Raw genomic sequence first — 21,577 nt, 5'->3', positions numbered from 1 at the left:
CTGCTTGGTAATTGTAGTAATTTCTGGGACTTGTCTCATTGTCAGTCTTGACTGAGAATAAAAATTTTACAAAATAAACCATACAACAGAAGATTTGGAATGCGAGGCTGGCACATTAGAGCAGGCGTTCCCAATTTTGGCTCCTCGGATGACGTTGAACCATAATATTTTAGGGATGTGCACAAAACCAGCTTTGAACCCAACCGGGCCAGTTTGGTCCGGCACCCCTTGGACCCCCTCCTCCTGTTTGGTTCGGTCCCGGGGGTGGTGGTGGTTGGCAGCCATTTAAAAAAGTTTTTTTTAAAAAAAGGCTGCTGTGCATGCGCAAATGGCCTTTGCAAGACAGTGGGCCATGCCAGGCCTCTCAGAGGCCATTTGCACATGAGCGGCGGCCGCTGTCTTGGCCGCCGCAGTGTTTTAGCAAGGCCTGAACAGGCCAAAAAATTGGCATAAAAGGCCCAAGGAGGGCATTTTGAAGGCCAGCGGGGGGAGGGGGAGGCGCGTGCACACCCTGCCACCTGGACGAGCATTTTTAAGGTTAAAAAAAAAATTACCATCACAGCCTAAACCAGTAGCATAACAAGGTCTGAATGGGATTGTGCAAGATTTTTGTCTTTGGGTGCCACCAGAAAATTTTGGGGTGTCCTTTTTTGCAGTGGGGGGGGCACAGCCTTCCAGCACTTTTGGGTGGCTCACAGGCAGGACTATGAGAGGCTTCTGTGTCTTTGCTGCAAAAGAACTGTATTTCTAAGACAGGATAAGGATTTTCAAACGATGCAAGACAAAATGCCAAGGATTTATTATAAGCTGTATGCCAGTAGAAATAGTCATATTTAGTTTAATGCAGGTACAGCAGTATATTTCTTTTCTGTTCCCTGCATATGAGAGGATCTTTACCGAGGTTCATTCTTTAAATGAATGCATGTACAGTCACCTACACAAACACAACAGCACACCTGTAAAACCAGCTGAATAGGATAGTTGGAGGTCCCTATTTAATCTCTGTTTGACTTCTGCTACCCCTGAGAAAGTTGCAGGCCAGATAAACCAAAGTACAGTCATAATGAATTGGAGCCTGGCTCTTATGAACCTGTTTGACTTTTAAAGACTGCCACTGTTGAAAAGCAGACCGGCTCCATCTAAGTCTTAACTTTGAGCTAAAGCAAAGGATGAACACCAAGAAGCTGAAGCAGCATAGCAAGATTTTTGTGGACTTTGGTGCTAAGAGAGAGTCTTCTTCCAAAGATGTATCCAGCCAAGTCATAATAATGTTGAGAAACTGATCAAAGATGCTAAACTGTTACAATCTGAGGACCAGGCTCTTGGCAGATGTACTTGGTTTGCGAGCAAATTGAACTTGAAGGAGTTTGATGGTACCATTGCCCTCTAGAACAAAAGAGAATGGAAATTTGGGGAGGTTTCCCTTTATTTTTCCTGGTCAGGGAAAGAGGAGAGGAAAAGGTGCCCCAGCTGGATTCTTGGGAATGTCTTCTTGGCAAAGCATCTCTATTCATTTTCTTCCCACTCCCTTTTCTCAACTAGCTGCCACTTCTCTTCATGTCTTGCTTTCTTTTTAGGACATCTGTGTCTTTCCCAATCAGTGTTCTCATTTTTCTTGGCTCCAAGACTCCTTTCCAGACAGACTAGTAACCATAGCCCTGGATATTAATGAACTACTTTGCTGGATTCCCAGGTATCTATGCTTATGCTTAAAGGAGTGTGAGGAGGAATGAAATAAAATGTATAGAGTAGAGCTTATAAAACATAAAGGTATATAAAGGTAGAGCTTGATAATTTATTGCTGAGGAATTTATTATTATTATTATTACATTTATATCCTGCTCTTCTTCCAAGGAGCCCAGAGCGGTGTACTACATACTTGAGTTTCTCTTTCACAACAACCCTGTGAAGTAGGTTAGGCTGAGATAGAAGTGACTGGCCCAGAGTCGCCCAGCTAGTATCATGGCTGGATGGGGATTTGAACTCGGGTCTCCCTGGTCCTAATCCAGCACTCTATTAATTAGTCCAGCACACATTAATGACTGCTGATGCAATTTTTATAATAGCTTTGCAATTACAAAACCCAAATGCATTATGGATTCATCACTCCAGTGTTCATGTATTCCTTGTAAACTTTATTTGCCATGCTGTGTTAAATAATCTTGAAGGTTTTTTCATTTCTTAAAGGAGTTTCTTTCCATGGTAAGGGAGATCAGCCTCTGCATGCTCCAAAACAGGACCAATCAAATTTCAGGCAGGCTAGTAGCTAGGCTAGGTAGCTGTTGCTCAATCCCCAATTACTATCCTGTCTTGCTCTGTGAGACAGTTCTTGGTTTGAGCTCTTGTTCTACTTGCTGTTTTCAGGCTAGTTATTTCCTTCATTGTTCTAATTGGAATTCACTAAAGTAATTTTTAATTTACTACTTGCTGAGGTAAAAATTTGTGTTTTATCTTTTTTCTTGGAAACTGGCTCTATTGACCACAAGCAGGCAGGCCTCCCACTTATGCAACATGCTGAAAGGTTCCATTTCTGAGGGACCTTTTTCAGAATCAAGTGGCAGAGACCCCAAAAGGGTGATCTCCGCAGCCAACAAGGTAGACCTCTGAATGTCTCACCAGCTACATTGAATATGAAATCTTTGTCAATTACAGGTGAAACTCGAAAAATTAGAATATCGTGCAAAAGTCCATTAATTTCAGTAATGCAAATTAAAAGGTGAAACTGATATATGAGACAGACGCATTACATGCAAAGTGAGATAAGTCAAGCCTTAATTTGTTATAATTGTGATGATCATGGCGTACAGCTCATGAAAACCCCAAATACACAATCTCAGAAAATTAGAATATTACATGGAACCAAGAAGACAAGGATTGAAGAATAGAACAATATCGGACCTCTGAAAAGTATACCGTGTACTGTGCTTGATTGGCCAGCAAACTCGCCTGACCTGACCCCATAGAGAATCTATGGGGCATTGCCAAGAGAAGGATGAGAGACATGAGACCAAACAATGCAGAATTGCTGAAGGCCGCTAATGAAGCATCGTGGTCTTCCATAATACCTCATCAGTGCCACAGGCTGATAGCATCCATGCCACGCCGCATTGAGGCAGTAATTGCTGCAAAAGGGGCCCAAACCAAGTACTGAATACATATGCATGCTTATACTTTTCAGAGGTCCGATATTGTTCTATTCTTCAATCCTTGTCTTCTTGGTTCCATGTAATATTCTAATTTTCTGAGATTGTGGATTTGGGGTTTTCATGAGATGTACGCCATGATCATCACAATTATATCAAATTAAGGCTTGACTTATCTCGCTTTGCATGTAATGCGTCTATCTAGGTCAGTGCTGCCACCAATCAACTGACAGAGGGTCTTGACCCCAGCTCTTTAGGGATGCTGGGAAAGGTCTTTTCTCGGCTTTGCTACTTAAGTTTCTTTTTTTAGGATGTGCTGGGGGAATCAGACCTGAAGCATTTTATATACACCAGATCCAGAGTAGGAAATATAAATTGCCTATTCCCATTCCTTTCACAATTTACCAAGCATATGGGGTTAAATAACCCATAACAGATTAATTCTTCAAATTCATTCACAGGCCATAGTTACCAGGAGAGAGGATGATGATAAATTAACCCATACATAGTTTGCACTGGTAGGCATTTCAACTTCCTTTATTGAGCTACAGGTGAAACTCGGAAAATTAGAATATCGTGCAAAAGTCCATTAATTTCAGTAATGCAAATTACACTTATCCCTTGTATCCTTGATACACTTATCCCTTGTATCCTTGTGATACTGGCATCACATTTAGTAATGATCCCAAAAGATTTTGCTGGGCATGGAAGAGAAATTGTGAAGGATTTTGGGTGGTACCGAAACCTGACAATGTCTCTATGTTAATGAAATACTGCAGGGATCAAGGACTTTCACAATGAGGAAGAAAGTGTAAGCTGCTGAGATATCTTTGTATGTAACTGCAAAGAAATTGCATCAGCAGTCATTAATATGGAGGTGTGACTTCATGAGAACTGTTTGATCTTACGGCATTTCATGTTGCCACACAGAATGAGCTCATCTTTGGAAATGTGATTTTCCTACATACCAGATATACTGAAGAGATTAGAAAGTTTGGAAATAATGCCCTTATATTTTGATGTGGTGGAACATGTGAATATGCTGACAAATGAAATGTTTTTCCTTCCTAACTGGAAAGCTGGCCTGGGGTTTTGATTCAGAACAAACACAGATTGTAAGAGATCATAGGCACAGTGCAGGTGGACCAGTGTGGGTGAGTTGCAGGGAGCAGATCTGTGTCCAGCCTTCTTTGTTTTGATTTTCTAGATTGTGTCAATAAGCTAGATGCTGTACATAAAAACGAAAGCACAGCCCCTGCTCTTGGTCCGGATGCACAAGGGAAAGGGGATAGAAGGAAATCAAGGAACATCCATTTGAGCATGCCAGAATGAGAGGTGAATTTTAAAGATTTAAAATGGACCCTGAGAGCTTAGTGTCTAAAGTTGAGAGAGAGACAGGTCAGGGAAAGGATGAAGATGGAAGTGTGGATAATGGGAATAATAATAATAATAATAATAATAATAATATTATAATAAAAATAATAAATGTAAAAATTAATAATAAACATTATTTGTGGCTTACAACACAGCATTAAAATATCAAATAAAAATGCATAACACACAATCAAAACACACTGGGGGTGGGATACAAAATCATTTAAAATGTAAAAAAAAATTAGTTTCAAAAATCAAATTATAAAAAGTCTGCATGAACGAAAAGGTCTTTATCTAGCATCTGAAGAACGAAGAGATGAAGCCAGGCGGACCTTACTAGGGAGCCTATTCTATAAATGGGGTGCAACCACCAGAAAGGCCCTCTCCCTAGTATTCACCCGCCTAGGGTTGCCATATTCAAGCTTCCCAAATCTGGGTAGACTAATTGGCATATATGCAAATCATGTGGCAACTAATTCACATTTTATTTATTTGGCAGATTTGTATACTTCCCCTCCTTTTCTGCCCTCCCATGTTATTGGATCCAGAGTAAAATCCAGGCAGCACATTTGAAATCCGAGTGGAGGAGCCAAAATCCAGAGACTACCCTAAATTCCAGGGGACATGTCAACCCTACACCCACCTCACCTCATTTGGTAGGAGCACCCAGAAATGGGCCTCCAAAGAAAATCTTAAGGATGGGGTTGGGACATATGGGCAAGGTGCTTCCTCAGGTCACCTGGTCCCAAGCCATTTAGGGCATTAAAGGTTAAAACCAGCACTTTGAACTGGGCCTGGAAGTGGACTGGGAGCCAGTGCAGCTGGTGATGCACTGATGTAATATGATCAAAATATCCAATCCCAGTTGTTAATCTTGCACCCCTATTTTGCACCAGCTGCAGTTTCTGGACCACTTTCAAAGGCAGCCCCACATTCAATGCATTGCAGTAATCTAAGCGAGAGGTCACCAGAGCATGATAACTGTGGCCATGCTATCTCTATCCAGGTAAGGTTGCAGTTGGCGTATCAGCCAAAGCTGATAAAACACACACCGAGCCAAAGAGGCCATTTGAGCCTCTAGCAACAGTGCAGGATCAATGAGCACCCCTAATGAGCCTGGTCTTTCAAGGGGAGTGCATTCACCCGAGCAGAGGAACCACTGTCCAACAGTACTTCTGTCTTGCTTGTATTGAGTCTCAGCTTATTCACTCTCATCCAGTCCATTACTGCATCTAAGCACCAATTCAGGACAGTCACCACCTCCCCTGCGTCTGATGAAAAAGAGATACAACTGAGTGTCATCTGTGTACTGATGACACCTTAGGCCAAATCTCTGGATGACTTCTCCCAACAGTTTCATGTAAATGTTAAACAGCACAGGGGAAAGAATGGAACCCTGTGGAATCCCAAAGCATCACTGCCAAAGGGTTGAGCAGTAACCCCCCAGCATCACTTTTTGGGAATGGGCCTCCAGATAGGAGTTGAACCACCTCCAAGCAGTACCTCCCACACCCAGCTTGTCCAGTCTGTCCAAAAGGATACCATATTCAACGGTACTGAAAACCGCTGATTGATCAAAGAGAACCGCTGATTGATCAAAGAGAACCCCTGTCTCTGTGTGTTCTCCCTGAAGCGAGAAAATGCAGTCTCGAAGCATGGACTCTTGCTGCTCCCCAATGTGTTACACATGACCAGTCCTCTAAATGTGTCTTACCAGTAAGGTTGCCACACTTATCTTGGACAGAGGCACAATGGGTCAGCTGCAGCTGCTTCCATCGATTTGCACCCCTGTCCTGTCTTCTAACCCCTCCGTCACCTGCTGTGTGGCACACTTGAAGAGCTGCTTGTCATAGCAAGAGAGAGAAGCAACATTTCCTACCATATCTATACAGTTGTTGCACAGTAAGGCCAAGATCCAAAAGAGTGGGCACTCACAGGGACTTTTTAACCTCCCCTGCCCAGTGCCACCCCGCCCCCAATGACACCCCAGTAAGTTGGAGGATATTTTCTTGAGCAAAATTCTAGGAGGGGCTGCTGCAAGAAGAGGAAAACCCAGCAGTCTCCCTTTGTGTGTGCCTGGGCCATCCCAGCTTAAGTGAACTTCAGCGTGACATGAATCTACAGACAAGAGTAAGGGGGAATATAGGTACAGTAATATTTATTTATTACATTTATAAACCGCCCCATCTGGAGGCTCTGGGCGGTGTACAACAACTTTTAAAAGTCATAAACCCCACAATTAAAACAATGCTAAAAACAATTCAAAAATGATTAAAACTATTTAAAACCAATTAAAATACATTTAAAAACAACACTTTACAAGCCTTGAAAGGCCAGGCCAAATAAATAGGTTTTTAGGGCTCTCTTAAAGGCCGACGGCGAGCCTAAACTACAGATATCTGCTGGGAGTGCATTCCATAGACCAGGATCAGCTACAGAAAAGGCCCGGTTCCGAGTCACCACCAGACGTACCAGTGGCAACCAGAGACGGACCTCTCCAGATGACCTCAACGAGCGATGGGGATCATACATAATAATCATGTACTTGAAGCTACAGTAATAATCAGGTAGTTGAATTAGCATTGGAGAAAGCTATTGGTCCCAAAAAATTGTAATATTATTTACAACTAGTATCTTTAAGCCCGTTAAATTAACGGGCGCTAGTAGAGCTTTGGGGCCACACTCCTCCTCCTCCTCCTCCATAACTCCTAGTGACACCGGCTCCTCACAGAGTAGTTTGGACCGCAGGGCAGGGCAGGGCAAAAGGTGGCAGCTCTGTCGCTCATTTGACCTGGCACCGTTTACTTGAAGGTGACGACGTGGGGAGCGGAATTGCTAGGTTCCTACCTGCTGCCACTGGGGCAAATGGGACTTGAGGGAGGCGGCGGCGGGCGGTGCACCAGGCTCCTCCAGGGCGGGATGGATATGCCTCTGCATCCTCCTGCCAGTCTCAGGGGAGCCATTATGGGAGCGCAGAGGGCGTGCGCCGCTCTCACTCCCTCCTGCGTTGGGACTGCTCCCCAGAGGCATGCGAGGGCCCCCCAAGAAGCGCGGGATGCTGCTGGCTTCAGGGCTCAGTCCTCCTCCGGCCTTCATGCGTGCTCTGCACAGAGGGAAGGGAAAGCGGCCTTTCTCCCACAGCCTGGCTGTGTTGCCCAACCCTGCTGGTGCCCTTCCCGTCTCCGATCATGCGGCCAGCCAGCGCTCCTTCTTCCTGTTGCAGTATGGGAGCTTTCAGCGGGGGCGGAGCGCTGTCGGTCTCGAGCCGGGGATTTCTAGCTCGCTTGGGGCAGCAAGGTCCACATTCCCAATTCTGAGCAGGCTGGGGCAGGGACTGGGAGGGAGAGACTTGGGGGAGTTCGCTCAGGAGGAGCGATGCTTCCTCTTCCCTCTGACCTGTTGCTGAGAGGAGGGATCCGATCTTCCTTCACCCGCCCAATGCCGCCGCCATCGGGGCCAGTCGGCCCGCCACAGCCACCTCTGGCCGAGGCCGCGGCTCCGCTGCCGCCTCGCCTGCACTCCCGCGGCGGCGGCCGCCATCAGGGCCAGTCACCCCGCCGCAGCCACGCCTGCACTCTTCTCCCGGCCCCACTCTCCTCCCGGCCCCAACATGGCTGCCATGTCTCTGCGGCCGAGAAAGACACGGGCAGACACGGGATTACACTTTAGCCTTTTATTATAGAGGAAGCCTCTTACCTGACCAAAAAACACCACCACCACCCCACTATGAAATCCTATAACTGATAAATACTATAAGATTGTTAAAGGAATTATTCTGTAGTTGGTTGCAAGACTGATGTTGCATCTTCTTTTATATTCTTATTTGGTCACAAAATATAGTAAGAAGTTTATTGTTGTGACCACAGGTCACAACATAGCATAACATAAAAGAAGAAATGCAACATACCAAGAAGTTACATCAATTAAGTTGAGCTAAAACCAATGCTACATTTTAGAACATATAAATTTCTTCTGGAGTTTAAAAGAAAGCACAGCAATTTAAAAGCTGACACGTGGAATTGTATCCACAAGAAGATAAGTCATTCTACATCTGACCCCTCAAGTTTATCTAGCTTCAACAATATATATGTACACACTTCCTTTTAGCCTGCTGTACTGTGCAGAAGCAGGGTGTACCTGCCAGTGGTCCCTCTAATTTTGTTCATCTCTGTGCGGAATGAGTTTTGTTCTTGGTGGCAGTATCAAGGCAATGTGTGCACATGCATTCAGAGTGGAGCCTTCCTAATTCAAACTGAGTGGGATCTAAAATTAACTGAGCAGACATCAGAGAAAACTTGTGAGCATGCCTTAGAGGTAACAGTGGTACCTGCCCAACACCATCTGTAGAGATAAGTGGAGAGGCATCCATCTGGACCACTTGATCAGAAGCACGTTGGTTCAGGCGCTTCCTTTAATTGAAGTCCTCTCATTGTGATCATAGGAACAAAAAGGGCAGTAGAGGGAGCTCTAACTTAGTCATGCCAATATAAGCAACTAAAGGCATCCCTTTAAACCCACAAATTAAAGCCAAAAAAAGTTGAGTTGCAGCTTGTACTTTGTATTCATTCACTCTGAATGAATGGGGGTGGGGGCTCACAACACATCATCTATTCAATGTTCATCTGTATCTTCCCCACATTGAAATAATTGCATTTAATAATACAGGAAGCCCAACTTTTGTGAGCACAGCAGTACAGCAATGCAAGGACTACCTGGCTGGTACTGTTCTGCCTTTTCTGAGAGGTGCATGTCAACAAACAGGAGGGATAAAGCAGGAGAGGGGCAGTCTGCCATGCCATGCCCCCCCCCCCAACATGCTATATCTACTGTGCTTTGAGAGGAAATTGCAATTCCACATGTGACTGCAAGCAGAAAGGCAATGACTGGCACTAACAAGGATCATGTCTGGAAGTGTTTTGACAAATTTATTGTAGCATACGTTTTTGTGGATTAGAGTCCATGTAATCAGATGCACAAAGAGTTATCCTCAGTAGACAGGTGTATGTATAGAGTAGTCAACGTGTGGCTCAAGACAACATTGGCATTTCTGGCCTGCTGGGGCTGCTGTGCATGTGAAAGTCAGACCCGCAGTGTTGCACAACAGCTCACATGTACAATGCCTTAAAACAGTGCACGGGCAGCACTACTTCCATTGGAAACAGCGCAAGGGCCTGTATGTTGTTTTCAGTCGTTGCACAAGTGTGTTCTTGCACAACACTGCCAGGGCTGGCAAATTCATGTGCGCAGCAGCCCCAGCACATTGGAAACACCGGTGGTGTTGAACTATACTCCAGATGTTGCTGAACTACAGCTTTCATCACCCCCAGGTATAATTTATTGTGGCTGGGAATGATGGGAGTTGTAGTTCAGCAACATCTGGAATACCACAGGTTATGAACCCCTGTCTTTTATATACTTTAAGCATTACATAGAGCTAGCTGGGCTGGTGCGGAGAATCTGTGTGCTAGTTCCCCCTGCAGTCCGGCATGGTGGCAGAGGCGGCAAAAGCTTCTTCCTTGGGTCCTCCTGCCACCCAAATGAAAGGTCAGGCAATTTGGGGCCCATTTTGGGGCTCTCTCTGCACATACACAGAGTTCTCCGAAATGGCCCAACCTGTCATTTGGGTGGCAGGCGGCCCCACGGAAGGAGCTGTCACCACCTCTGCCGCCATCCCCGCCTCAGTCTCCCCTCTCTGCTGCCATCCCCACCCGCCATGGCCGCTTCCTATCTGCATTTTCTCCTCCACAGCATTGCAGATTGGGCCTCCAATCAGTTAAGCTCTGTGCCCGCTGATTGGGCCTCTGATTGGTAAAGCACTGTGTGGGCGGGGCTTGCCACATACAACCTAACCCATAGATAGTCAGTCAAGTCAGAGGCTAGACTTCTCGTATTCCTGGCCATTTAACTGCACAATTTACAATTTGATGAATATGTATACATGATGACCAATATGTTGCGCAAGGCAATACCGGTGTTTTGACCGGTGTTTTGAACGTGCTGGGGCTGATGCCAGCCCTGGCAGTGTTGTGCAAGAACACTGGACAACCAGAACAGCAATCCATGTGCCAATTCCCAGACTTAATGTTTGTCTCCAGGGGTGACTGCATGCCTGCTTTTCCTTCACCCCTGCTGAAATCATTGCAAAGCTAACCCTGGCTATAAATGCTCCGAAATATCGTGGTGCTGTTTTTATGTGCAGTAGTGCATATAAAATCTTAACTGGAGGACCAAGGGCATTGCTGGCAGCAGCTCATTGCAGCTTTGGAGCATTATAGAAAGCTTGCTTTTTTCATCCTGCTTTTCCTTCTTCTGTTTGTGTACATACATTGATTTGCCTAACAAACAGAGAGCTTTTTAAAAAGCCAAATTGTACAGTAAACATCCTTTTTGTATTTCATCACCAGAAAGTATATCCAGTGTTTACTGGCTGTGACCTAAATAAAATACATGCCTAGTTGAAAACACAAGTCATATTATTTATTTATTTATTACATTTATAAACTGCCCCATCCAGAGGTTATGGGCGGTGTACAACTAGTTTAAAAAACATAAAAACAAACATCATTTAAAACACACTACTTAAAACAATATAAACACAATTTTAACACAATGTAAAACCAATTAAAATACATTTTCCCCAGCAGCTTTTTTTTTTTTTTAAATAAGAGCTTAGGGTGTAAAGATCTTTTTGTGTGAGCTTCCCTGGGGGCTTGCACGAAGAACTACTAGCTGGGTGCCTGTCCACATCAGTGGAGGTGCTCTGAGAAATGTTGGGAGTTGGGCATTCCCTGTCACTCCCACTGAAGTTTGTTTTTCTTCAAAAATGTAAATTTTGTTGTATGCTTCCGGTTTAAAACAGTTTGGGCTTACCTAGCTTCGGCTGCATTGACTCCTCTCTTCTACTTCCACAAAGACTCCTGTGGTGCTTGGAATGAAAGAAACCATGTTTGAAGTGTTCTCTTAGCAAATCACTTCCTGAAACCACTCTAGTTGTTGTTTTATTTTATCAAAATGTTGTTATTTTATCATTCATTTATCATTTATCACTTTAAATTGTATGGCAAAGGCACCTCTAATGTTGCCCCACAAACTTTGGCAACCCTTAAGAAGCAATACAAGAACCTTCTAAGAGATAAGAAACTCCATGCCAAAAAAGAGGAATGGGCTCACTTCACTGCTGCTTCTAAACTTAAAAATCGGACTAGATTCTGGTGGCTAATTTCATGTCCTTTAGGGAGGGCCCCTTCTATTTCTAATTTGGCAATTCCAGCTGGGATATGGGAACATCGTTTCTCATATCAAAAAGAGGGCTCCCATACAGCTATAATTGATTATAAGCCAGACCAACTTCCAAGCTGGAGCCCAGTCACTGTCTCGGATGCGGAAGCTTTATTTAAAAAATGTAAGACGGGTAAGGCTTCTGGAATCAACTGTATTATACAATTGAAATTATTTGCAACAACCTTGATTGGTAGGCTCTTCTTCTTGCTTCCTTATTTACCTTCATAGATACTACTGCAAAAATGCCCGAGGATTGGGGTGTCTCGGTAATAGTCCCAATTTACAAGGATCAAGGGAGGATCCTAATAACTATCACCCGATTAGTCTCCTTAGCATTATTAGTAAACTCTGTGCTAGACATCTCCTGGGGGAATTACAGGAATGGCTGGATACTCGGGATATCTTATCTGCCGAGCAAGCGGGATTTCGAGAAGGATATTCTACAACACAGCAAGTATTTATTTTACAATACTTAGCTGAGAAATATTCCTCCTCGCCTAAGTCCTCCCTGTATGCTGCGTTTATAGACTTTAAAGCAGCTTTCGATTCTATTTCCAGAGATAGTCTTTGGACGAAGTTAAAGGAATCATCTATAGATCCACATTTACTTTTATTAATCTACACTCTCCATCAGAACACCCGCCTCAGAGTGCGGTGTAGTAGGAAAGGGCATCTCTCGGCTGAGATACCTACTTACAGAGGAGTGCGGCAAGGTTGTGTTCTTGCCCCTCTTTTATTTAATTTTTATATAAATCCAATCGTTTCTCATCTGAATGACCTTGCTCTTGCGAATAGGCATGTTTCGTTACTGCTTTATGCTGACGATATTGTCCTGTTATCTCAAACCAAGATAAGGTTAAGCTGTGCCTTAACTTCCCTGAGTGTCTCTACTGTGAAGGAGGCCTTGGAGGTAAACTATACCAAGACTAAGATGATGGTTTTTGCAAAACGCCCCCAAACCCATAAATAGGCCATTAATGGACATAATATTGAGCAAGTCAAGGTTTTCAAGTATTTAGGGGTTGTATTTTATTCCATTGGGTCCCGGAAAGCTCATCTTAGCTTTGTTTCTCACAGTGCCCAACAGATGGCAAATGTGATTAAATCTTTTTACTTCTCGAGAGGTGCTCCTTTTGTTCTAGTGGCTGTCAAATTATTGAAGGCTAAAATATACCCTCAAATTCTTTATGGCGCAAACTGGGCCTTTTGATAATTTTACAATATTAGAAGCAGTTCAAGCAGTTCATTAGAGAGAGCCAGCGTGGTGTAGTGGTTAGAGTGTTGGACTAGGACCAGGGAGACCCGAGTTCAAATCCCCATTCAGCCATGAAACTAGCTGGGTGACTCTGGGCCAGTCGATTCGCTCTCAGCCTAACCTACTTCACAGGGTTATTGTGAAAGAGAAACTCTAGTATGTAGTACACCGCTCTGGGCTCCTTGGAGGAAGAGCGAGAGATAAATGTAATAATAATAATAATAATAATAATAATAATAAATAATATATATATAAAATTCTCCTGGGTGTGCCTTGGAATGTGCGTCCCAGCGCCCAGCTGATTGGCTGGGCGGCGGATGGGCCTGATTGGCTGAGGCACACCCAGGAGGCCTGTCCACAGAGGTCAGAGGCAGCAGCAGGCCCAGTCCAGCCACGGAGGCAAGGCCCGGGGGTGGGGAGAAAGGGAGGCAGAAGTGGTGGTGGGGAGGAGTGGAGGCTGGGCCTGGAAGTGGAGACTGGGGCAGAAGGTGGCGGGGAAGAGGCCCCAAAAGAGGCCGCTGGCCCCAAATCGCACACAGATGCTCTGTGTGAGGTTGGCTAGTAAAACTAAATTCTTAAGGGCCATCCTTCAAGGCCCCAGAGGCACAGCTAACATGGCTCTTCGTAGAGAGGTTGGGGTTACCACCTTGAAAATGAAAATCTGGTTTTGTATAATCAAATTTTGGCTGCATTTGGTTTTCTTCCCAGTCGGTTTAGCACCTTTAGTATTAACTGACAGCTAAATGGGAAATAGCTCTGAAAACGAAATTGCATCAACGGGGCACGTCCTAAGAAAACCTTATAGGGAGGGGTTTAGATCAGGCAATATGTTTTGTTAAGCAACGACTATTGGACATGGATCTGCAGGAGGAGTGTGCTCGACTACCAAGGGGAATCTATATAGGCTCTCAAAACTTCAGCCACAAATCGGCTGAATATTTAGATCATATGTTTTTAGCTAAGTTTAGGAGAGCATCGACCCTTGCTCGTTTGAATGCCCTTCCCTCTGCACTCCTAGACGGGAAATATAAACGAGTTCCATACGCATTGTGTTGTTGCCCTTGTGGCTCAGGCAATATAGAGTCAGTTGACCATGTTATTCAAGTATTGTCAATTTTATAGGGATGCTCGTATTAAGTTTATTGCTCCTCTGTTAAAGAATCATCCTGGCCATACGGATCAATTTTACTTGGATTTTTTGCTGTCAGATTTTAAATCTGTTACTTCTATAAATGTGGCCAAGTTTTGTTTTGTTGCATCCAAACTTTGTAGAGCTTGTATTAGCAATTTGAATATTTTGTAAATTATAAATGTATGGTCTAAGGACTGTAATAAATTTACATACTTATCATTTAGTACATTTATATACTGCCCCATACAAAAACGTCCCTGGGTGGTTCACAATATACAACTAATTAAACCCTCTCCTGCTGCCCAATTCTCAGAAATGACCTGACTGCAACCCTTTGCACACTTTCTTAGAAGCAAGTTCCGTTGAACTTAGTGGGACTTACTTCTGAATAAACATGCATCTGTTCTCCTGCTGAGATTACAATTTTTTCCCTTTTTATTTTTTAAATTAAAATTCTTGCACTTCCACATATTTGATTTCTCGGGGATGGTGGTATGGCACAAATGCTGTTATGGGGGGAACACAATAGGGGAGCAGAGGAGGAGAAGGCGGTAGATCAGTGTTGAGTAAGAACAGGGGGACAGGGGCGGCGGGGCTACTGCTGCTACACTTAGCTGTCCTTTCCACTTTCCCTGATACTTTGGCTTTAGGCTATGAAGAATTTACTCCTAGTAAAAAGGTTTTAGTTAAACATCATTTGTTTCTATTTGTTGCTTGGTCTGGGGGTTTAGTGGGAAGGTGAGCATGGCAACTGTTGCCAGGTAACTGGACCCTAGTTATGGTCTCTAGGGGGCGTGGCTGGCTTTGATTGATAACATGAGCTCCATGGGCTTCAGAACCTGGGCAGCAGTAGGTGAGCATTCAGTTGAGATTTAACTGACACTGGAGAAGATCATGGAACAGATCAGTTGGAAACTAGATGTGGAAGGACAGGCCAAGAAAATAGCTGGTTAAAAAGGAAAAAGAAAGGGTAAGGCAGAAGAAGGAATGGTGGGTTGGAGAGTTAAGGAAAGGAGGTGATGGAAGGAAGGCTAGGAAGAAAAAGTACGAACCCTTTCTAGGCTTAGATCCAGCTCAATTGCTGGAACTGGGTCTAGCGAATGCGAAAAGAGTAGTGAGACAACGCCTTGTTGATATTGAGATCCAAGAAAACTGGGCTGTACTTCCAGAACTAAGATGGACCTTTCCCCCGCAAAATATCTGTCGACAATCACTTTCTCTAAGTTTCGATGGATATTTACGAGAGTAAGGGTTAACTCCTTTCCATCTGCACTTCTAGCTGGGAGGTTTCAGGGTGTGCCTTTAGAAGAACGACATTGTAGTTGTGGGTCAGGAGATACAGAAACTGTTGCACACATTCTTCTCCATTGTAAATTCCATTTATATCCTAGGGAACGCCTTATTGCTCCTCTAATATGTAAACTGGCAGATCAATCTGATGATAATCTTGTAAAACATCTGCTCTCAGATAAAGATGCTTCAATCTCTATTTCTGTAGCTAAGTTTAGTTATATTGCTTTTAAGAGGTATAATGGGATATCATCCTAATTCTAAACTGTATACACACACACACACACACACACATTTTAATGTCTATTAGTTTTTACTTTCTGTTTGGTCAATGACTGTAAATAAAATTACAATTACAATTACAAAAAGTGTGAAGTAGATTTATCTTCACTTTCAGAAATGCTTCCAGGATCAAACCCCTATGTGCCAGAGCTGCCAAGGTCCAGTATTATCAGAGGCTGAAGAAATCCTGTAAACAGTTTATTTTTTAAATCTCAGTATTAATTTAAAAGGGTCACCTTTTGGAGAAATAATAATACTGCTCAGCATCTAATTGAATACAATGTCTCACTGTGATGCATTCTTTCCAGATAAAATGTCTTGCATTTGGGCTGATTAAGACTCTCCAGTATTTCTGCAGGGCCAGTTAGGAAGATGTCCAGCAATCCCTCTTGCAATATTAGATTTCATTCATTCATTCATTCATTCATTCATTCATTTAGCAAATGTATTGACTGCCTGACTTCCTTAGACTTGAGGTGGTTTATATAAATTAAAACAACAAAAAAGACAAAAGAAGAGGTGGGGGAGAAATAAATGGAAAAAAGAAAAAGAACCCCCCCCCCACACACACACGTTAAAAACTAAACGCCTTGCAAAATAGACAGGTTTTCAGGAGCTTCTTAAAAGGACAGAAGAGAGGGGACATTACGATTTTCAGGAGGCAGAGTGTTCCATAAGGAGTGGGCTGCAACAGAGAAGGCCCTCCCATGAGCTCGGGCCCCACATACCTCCCCTGGGCCTGGAACTCTGTGAAGGCCCACCTGAGATGACCTCACAGGACGGGTCGAAGTTGGATGGGAGAGGCAGTCCTGAAGGTACACAGGGGCCAAACCCTGAAGCGTTTTATAGGTGATAACCAGCACCTTGAATAGGACCCGGAAGCGAACTGGTAGCCAATGCAGCGACTTCAGCAAAGGTGAAACATGATCATATTTTCTGCAGCCCGTAAGCAGCTGGGCCACTGCACTTTGGGCCAGCTGAAGCTTCCGAGTCATCTTCAAAGGCAACCCCAGGTAGAGCGCAGACTGTATCACTTTCAGTTTATGGTTCCTGAGGATGTGGACAAGCTGCTTGGAACAGTATGGCCTACCACCTGTTCTTTGGATCCTTGTCCAACATGGCTGATTTCATCTTGCAGGGAGGTTGTTGGAGTTGGCCTAATTGATATCATTAATACCTTACTAAGGGAGGGCAGGATGCCACCTTGTTTGAAGGAGGCAGTGGTTAGACCCCTTTGTAAGAAGCCCATTCTGGATTTCCTGGTGATGGATAATTATAGGCCAGCCTCCAACCTCCCATGGTTGGGTAGGATAATTGAGCAGGTGGTAGCTGACCACCTCCAAACAGTCTTGGAGGGAAAGGATTATCTAGACCAATTTCACACTGGCTTTAGGTGGGCTATCCGGCTGAGGGCCTTGGTTGGCCTGATATATGACCTTTGCCAGGGAATTGACAGAGGGAATGAGACTCGCTGGTTCTTTTGGGTCTCTCAGCAGCTTTCAATACCATCAACCATGGTATCCTCCTGGATCGTCTGAGGGATTTGGGGATAGGAGGCACTGTTTTACAGTGGTTCTGCTTCTATGTCTTGGGTAGATTTCAGATGGTCGCGTTTGGTGACTGTTGCTTTTCAAAATGGGAGCTACTATATGGAGTCCCTCAGGGCTCCATTCTGTCACCAGTGATTTTTAACATCTAAATGAAACCTCTGGGTGAGGTCATCAGGAGATTTGGTGCTGGGTGTTATCAATATGCTGATGACCTTCTCGGTCATTGCCCCCAGTCTTTGGAATGCTCTGCTGGCAGCTGGCATCTGCACCTCAGCTTCCATCACAGTTTTTAGAAAACAAGTTAAAACATGTTTCTTCACCTGGGCTTTTATAACAGTTTTTACTGCTGCTTCTTTGTGTTTTGTATGTTACTGTTTTATATAGGTTTTAAACTTTTAAGTAGAGATATGTTATATTTATATTTAATATCTGTACTTTTTGTATTTTAATTATGCATTGTTTTAATTATATTGCAAACCATTTGGGGATTATTTTAATGAAAAGCGGTATACAGATCAAACAATAAATGACACAAATCTATTTCTCCTTGTCATCCATATCAGGAAATTGAATAAGCCCCTTAAATGCCTGCCTACAGACAGTAATGGGCTGGATGAGGGATAATAAACTGAAGCTGAATCCAAGCAAGGCGGAGGTGCTCATTGTTGCAGGTTGTAATCTGCAAGACGGGATAGAACTGCTTGTATAAGGTTACACTCTGTATTAGGTTACACTCCCCCAGAAAGAACAGGTTCATAGCAGTGCTCTTGGACCTGGGTCTCATCCTGGTGCCTCATGCTGTGGATAGGAGCGCTTTTTACCAGCTGTGATTGATTCAACAACTCCACCCATTCTTGAAGGGAATGGCCTGGAAACAATGGTACACCTGCTGATAACCTCCAGGTTGGATTACTGCAATGTGTTCTAGGTAGGGCTACCTTTGTAAGTAGTTCAGAAACTTCAGTTAGTTCAAAATATCTCACCTAGATTGGTCTCTGGGGTATTCCAGAGAGGACACATTATGCCTGTTCTTAAACAGTTGCACTGGCTGCCAATATGTTTCCAGGCAAAGTACAAAGTGCTGGTTATTACCTGCCCTGAATGGTTTAGGTCTGAGTTGCTTGAGAGAGCGCCTTTCTCTACAAGATCCCCACTGTTCATTAAGATCATCAGGAGGGATCCATCTTCAGGTGTTAGTGGTTCATCTGGTGGCAACCTGGAATCAGGCCTTCTTAGTTGTCACCCCTAGGTTGTGGAACGCGTTCTCCATGGATATGAGAGGATTATATTCCTTGGAGGCCTTCAGGAGAGCCTTAAAAGACCCATCTTTTTAGCCCGGCTTTTAAGGATATATAGTGTTTTGTTTTGTTTTTAAATCTGGTTTAAATGTTTGATTTTAATGTAAACCGCCCTGAGCCACTTTAGGAAGGGTGGCATATCTATTAAACAGATAGATTAGATAGATAGATCCTCTATTGGTTTTACTCCCATGGCTGTAGCATTTACCCATAGCAGTGACGAGTGACTGGGCACAAGTTTTCCCAGAAGCTGAAGTGTCTGTGCCAACTTCAGATAAAACTCACAAGCAAGGAAGAGTCCTCATTGGCTGGAGTGTGGTAGCCAGGAGAAAGGCTCACCAGAAAAGGAGAACATCAAGTCTACAAGCAAAGCCTTCAGGTTACAGCAGTGGGCCTGATCAGAACACATGTGCTTGAAGATTCTGCCAAGAAGCAACTGCCAAGAGACAGGCTTAGTCCATAGCAGCAGAGGCTTTTGTCTCCTAATGCAATGAACTATCTGCCTGCGTGAGTTGTTACTGAGGAGGAGGTATAGGGGAACTGGCTAATAGATTGGTTAGGGATACAAGCAGGATACTCACTTAAGTAACACCTACCATTCTAAATCTTTTCTTCAAATTCAAACAAGTTTTAAAATGTTGATAAATATATGATTTTAAATGCTGACAAACATATATATGAGCTTTAGAATCTCTACTTTAGTTCTCCCACATCCAATGTGTACACTGCCTACTGGGAGGGAAAGAAGGTATAGGGGTTGTTTTTTAAAAAAAACTTTTGGACAGAGATGTATTGGTGGCAGCAGAGAAGGTGGGATCCTTAAGGAAATCCTTCATTTGTGGTAACAGGAAGTATACTTAAGGGACCTGTTCTTCCTTTGCCCCTTTTAATTTTGATGCGATGCCATTCAAATAATATATGAGACTGTTAGGTCAATATGTCCTTTTTTTTTGGTTTTGTTTCCTAGGCTAGTTTGTTTACAGTTATACTACTAATCTGAGCATCAAGACGTGGGACTAAAACCTTGAATCGGAATGAACTTGCAAAGCATCCAGTTTTTAGAGCTGATGCTTCCTTACATCTGATCCAAGTGTGTATCTAACTGAACTGGTGAAATGTAGTTATTAGATTTGTACTCAGGCTTTCAATCAAAAGGCCCTCAATATATAATTTAACCCACAAATTCTGTAATGAGTTCCCCAGCTAAACTTTTCCTCAAAGGTGTAACTTGATTATATAACTGAGTCCCTATTAATCAGCATCTTTGATCTGAATGTCCTCATTGTGATCCTGCTTAATGGCAATGTGATACTACTTAACTGCATTTGCTTAAGACTTGCTTCCTCTCTTCCTGGCGGTACCACTGGCTGATATTTAGCAGTGTCTGTATTTATATTTGTCTTCTCATTGCCCTTAATATATCACATTGATTAGACACTAAGCAAAAGTAGGTTTAGCCAGGTTGAGGAGAGACCTGCAATGAAGCCGCATCTTTAATGCACATGAAGCCACTTTATACTGACCATCTAACCAAGAATGGTCTATACCAGGGGTGGGGAACCTTGGCACTCCAGCTGTTGTTGAACTACAACTCCCACCATCTCCAGCCACAATAAATGTGGCTGGGGATGATGGGAGTTGTAGTTCAACAACAGCTGGAGTGCCAAGGTTCCCCACCCCTGGATACTGACTGGCAGCAGCTCCAGGGTCACAAGCAGGGGGTCTTTCCCAGCACTTAGAACAGAGACTCTTTAACTGGAGATGCCAGAGACTGAACCTGTGGCTTTCTGCAGACAAAGCATGTGCTTTACCTGTTTACCATTGAACTATGGGCTGGTAGTGCAGGGTGCTTTCTAGATGGCAGCTTAAAATTACTTCCCAGCCTATAGGCTTCATGTGCGTTCATACAATCTGGGTTTTATCACTGTCTTCAGTATGGGAACATTTGCACACCAACAGCCGTTTGAATCCGATCTTATCTTGATGTTTCAGGCTTACAATGTTGTATGTCCGTGAGAAAATACTAGCTGTTTCTTTGCAGGCTTCCTTCATTTTTCCTGATCTCTGCCTCTCAGCTTCCCCACAGGACACACTCTCTCCCTCCTTGTGGTGTGTGTGTGTCCCCACTCTTGCTCTTCCTCCACCTCCTCCTCAACACTCTCTGGATACTATCCAGCTGCTGCCACTGTCGAGCTTCCTCCTTCTGCCCGAGCCCAGACATGAACCCTGCCAAAGGGGCAGCGGAGGAAGGGGCAGTCCTCAATTCCAAGGTGGATGCCTTTTTCAGAGCCTTTCTTCTGCAAACTAACAGACTTAAAAACAAAAAAGGAGGGGAGGAAAAGCCACTCCCTCCTCCTTTCTCCACTGCCACCCCATCGCAGCAGCTTGGTTGGCAATCTCCCTCCCCAGTTTGCCAGCTTTGTTTGGGGTTGTTTCATCTCCTCTTCCTTTCCCCTCAAAGCCAATTGGTTCATCATTTTGTAGCCAGCTAGGGTTAGAGTGGTTTTCGAGGGCAGCACTTTGAAGATGACATTTTTGCTGCAGCAAGAAGAGGAAGGCCTCCTCACCCCCTCCAGAGCATTCTTTACCAAGTCAAGAGAAACAAAAGGTGAGGTGGTGATGAGGATAAAACAAAAATAATTGCTTCTGCGAGGATCTGGCAAAGGATCTCACCAGCAGCTGAGTGAGTGATAGAATTTAGAGGCAAGTATGAGACATGGAAGGAGTTCAGCAGGACTAGGGCTGTCATATTCTGTTTCTCCAAATCCAAGCGTTTTCCCACTCTCGAAGTATCTGATGAGGGAAGCCACTTCGAATGCAGCATTAGGGAAGCAGCCTCTCTACTGTGAGTTTTCTTTTGTGTAGGTTCACACACAGCTCGCTTCTGTGTTTTCCTTGTGGCCAATGGCTTCCTAGAGGAGGTGGGATATCACATCTCCCTTCCCCCCCAAGGAGTTAGTAATTACAGCACC

General features: G+C 43.9%; 1 long non-coding RNA gene across 1 annotated transcript; it reads left to right on the top strand.

Annotated features, from left to right (window-relative positions):
• The first annotated feature begins 9,685 nt into the window (after nucleotides 1-9,685).
• LOC128352247 (uncharacterized) lies at nucleotides 9,686-17,847 on the top strand. The gene is made up of 2 exons (XR_008320285.1): nucleotides 9,686-15,155; nucleotides 15,873-17,847. It is a non-coding gene; the product is annotated as an uncharacterized LOC128352247 (long non-coding RNA).
• Nucleotides 17,848-21,577: the final 3,730 nt, after the last annotated feature.

The sequence above is a fragment of the Hemicordylus capensis genome, chromosome 3 (genome assembly GCF_027244095.1).
Source record: "Hemicordylus capensis ecotype Gifberg chromosome 3, rHemCap1.1.pri, whole genome shotgun sequence".
NCBI lineage: Eukaryota > Metazoa > Chordata > Lepidosauria > Squamata > Cordylidae > Hemicordylus > Hemicordylus capensis.
This window is presented reverse-complemented; position numbering and strand designations above follow the sequence as displayed.